This window comes from Heterodontus francisci, unplaced genomic scaffold (genome assembly GCF_036365525.1).
Source record: "Heterodontus francisci isolate sHetFra1 unplaced genomic scaffold, sHetFra1.hap1 HAP1_SCAFFOLD_210, whole genome shotgun sequence".
Classification (NCBI taxonomy): domain Eukaryota; kingdom Metazoa; phylum Chordata; class Chondrichthyes; order Heterodontiformes; family Heterodontidae; genus Heterodontus; species Heterodontus francisci.
Window position 1 is genome coordinate 1,654,180 of NW_027141403.1, and position 2,626 is coordinate 1,656,805.

The 2,626-nt window shown below is 49.0% G+C and overlaps 1 non-coding gene across 1 annotated transcript; it reads right to left on the reverse strand.

Annotated features, from left to right (window-relative positions):
- Window positions 1-261: 261 nt before the first annotated feature.
- On the reverse strand, window positions 262-344 carry trnal-uag (transfer RNA leucine (anticodon UAG)). Its single transcript has one exon. It is a non-coding gene; the product is annotated as a tRNA-Leu (tRNA).
- Between the last annotated feature and the right edge of the window lie 2,282 nt (window positions 345-2,626).

The following is a 2,626-nucleotide window of genomic DNA, read 5'->3' on the forward strand; positions in this document are numbered from 1 at the left end:
TAACAATATCTGCATCACCCCCTCATTTGAGAAGACAGTAATGTATTTATTAAGGATATTGGCAACATCTTCCACCCCGATACAAAGGTTACATTTTTGATCTTTTCTGTGCCCTGCTGTTTGCTCAGTTGCCTCTTACTCTAATGTTTTGATGCAACATCTTTGGGTCTATTGTTATTTTGCTTGTCCATGTTCTTTCCTGTTCTCTCTTTGCTCTTCACCGCTGCTCCCAAACGCCTCCAGTGCAGTCAAAACACAAGGTGTCAGAAGTGAGATTCGAACCCACGCCTCCAATGGAGACTGCGACCTAAACGCAGCGCCTTAGACCGCTCGGCCATCCTGACTGCCTGCTGGTTGTTATAAATGCTAAGGAAATTATTCATTCTTTGTGAAAGTATTTGTGAAATTGTGGAAATGTCTGGAAGAGGAAAGACCAGCGGGAAAGCTCGGGCCAAGGCCAAGTCTCACTCCTCCCAGGCTGGACTGCAGTTGCCGGTGGGCCGTGTTCACAGGCTCCTGAGAAAGGGCAACTATGCTGAGCGTGTGGGTGCCGGAGCCCCGGTCTATCTGGCTGCTGTGCTCGAGTATCTGACCGCTGAAATCCTCGAGCTGGCCGGTAACGCGGCCCGGGACAACAAGAAGACCCGCATCATCCCCAGACACATGCAGCTGGCCGTCCGCAACGACGAGGAGCTCAACAAGCTGCTGGGAGGGGTGACTATCGCTCAGGGCGGGGTGCTGCCTAATATCCAGGCCGTGCTGCTGCCCAAGAAAACCAGCACTCAAGAGCTCCCAGAAAAAGTAAAGCGGCCAAAATGTCATCTCATAAAACAAAGGCTCTTTTCAGAGCCACCCACAGTCTCTGTGAAAGGACTGGTTACTGTCAGGAGGGAATCAGAGATGGAGTTATTGTGACAGTGGATTGACCTGTTTCACATCTGTCCAGTTGTCTTTTCAGTTCCCTCTCTCGATTTCGCTCTGTTTCTCTGCTCACACATCTCCCCCTCCAGTTAAGTGAAGAACTGAACTACAGGGTGTCAGAATCAACAATTTAATAAATCCCGCTGCCTTCGATTTTATAAATCCCGAGACCATCCCGGTACATTAACGGGAACTGGTTCGGAGCTGATGAATTAATTTAATAATGGAAGTGTCCGGGTTAATTCTCTGTTTTTCATTTGGACAGTTTGAATTGTGTTTTTTTTCTCTCCGGTGATCTGAGCGCCACTTCTCAATGAAGATCTGCTCCCAGAACAGAGTAAATGCAGGAAGAAAGAGGCCATTCTCGGGCTGTGTGTTTCTCTCCTAACCTGATCTGTTTAGACCGCACTGTTCCCAGAGGACGGAATCAGTGAGAGTTGTGCACACACAGGAGCTGAGTCCACTGCAGCGCTTCAATATGTGCCTTCTCCCCGGCTCTCCCTATGCTCCGGACACAAAGTTGTTTGTTCCCCCGGTGGCGGGGTAGAGTCTGGGATTCTCTCCCCGCAGTGTCAGTGGCTGCAGCCCCGGTGAACTGGCGGTTTCAGTCAGAGTGACCGAGCTACCTTACAGGACTCTCCCCCTGAATTTGTGAACTGAGACTACACCGAACACATCTCCAGTTAGAGTGAGGGCCGGACATCCTTCTGTTTTATTACAGAGAGTGGGGAAAGGGCTGGGTGGAGGGGATCTCAGCGAGTCACCAGGGAACCTGGATTTACTCCAAATCATTTCCATGTGGAATCTGCAGGCGGGGCCGGGACAGGGATCATTTGATAAGGGGATCAGCTCTTTCCTGAGAGATGTGGGTGGCTCTGAGAAGAGCCTTTGTGTTCAGATGTTTACAAGTTTCCCGCGCTCTTTCACTTCTTTCCAGACCCTGCTTTCTGAGCCTTCACTGCTTTCGGCTTGACCTTGCTCGTCCATGTCTGCACTTTCTTCAGCGCCTTTCCGCCCGCCGCACTCTTGCCTTTTTTGACCTTCTTCGCAGGAGACTTTTTCTGAAGCACTTCTTTCTTCACCGCCTTATTTGGCGTTGCCGCCGCCTTGCTGCTCGTTTTCTTGGCTGTTACTTTCTTTGTTGTCACTTTCTTGGCTGCTGGTTTCTTCACCAATGATTTCTTGTCTGCTGGTTTCTAACGAAGGATTTATTGTCTGCTGGTTTCATCACTAAAGATTTCTTGTCTGCTGGTTTCTTCATGAAATATTTCTTGTCTGCTGGTTTCTTCACTGAAGATTTCTTATCTGCTGGTTTCTTCACTAAAGATTTCTTGGCTGCTGGTGTCTTCGCTAAAGATTTCTTGGTTGCTGGTTTCTTCACTAAAGATTTCGTGTCTGCTGGTTTCTTCACTAAAGATTTCTTGTCTGATGGTTTCTTCACTAAAGATTTCTTGTCTGCTGGTTTCTTCATCTTCTTTCCCACTTTTCCCTGGGTTTTCCTTCTTGCTGATTTTGAAGGAGCCGGAGGTTCCCTGTCCCTTGCTCTGCACCAGGGAGCCTTTGTTCACATTCCTCTTGATACTTTGCTTGATCTGGGTCCTGAGCTTCTCCACATCGACACCGCTGCTACCCAGAGCCTTCTTTATGGCGGCCAGGGACATCCCCTTGCGATCGCTGAAAGCCGGCACAATCTTAAGGATCTGTT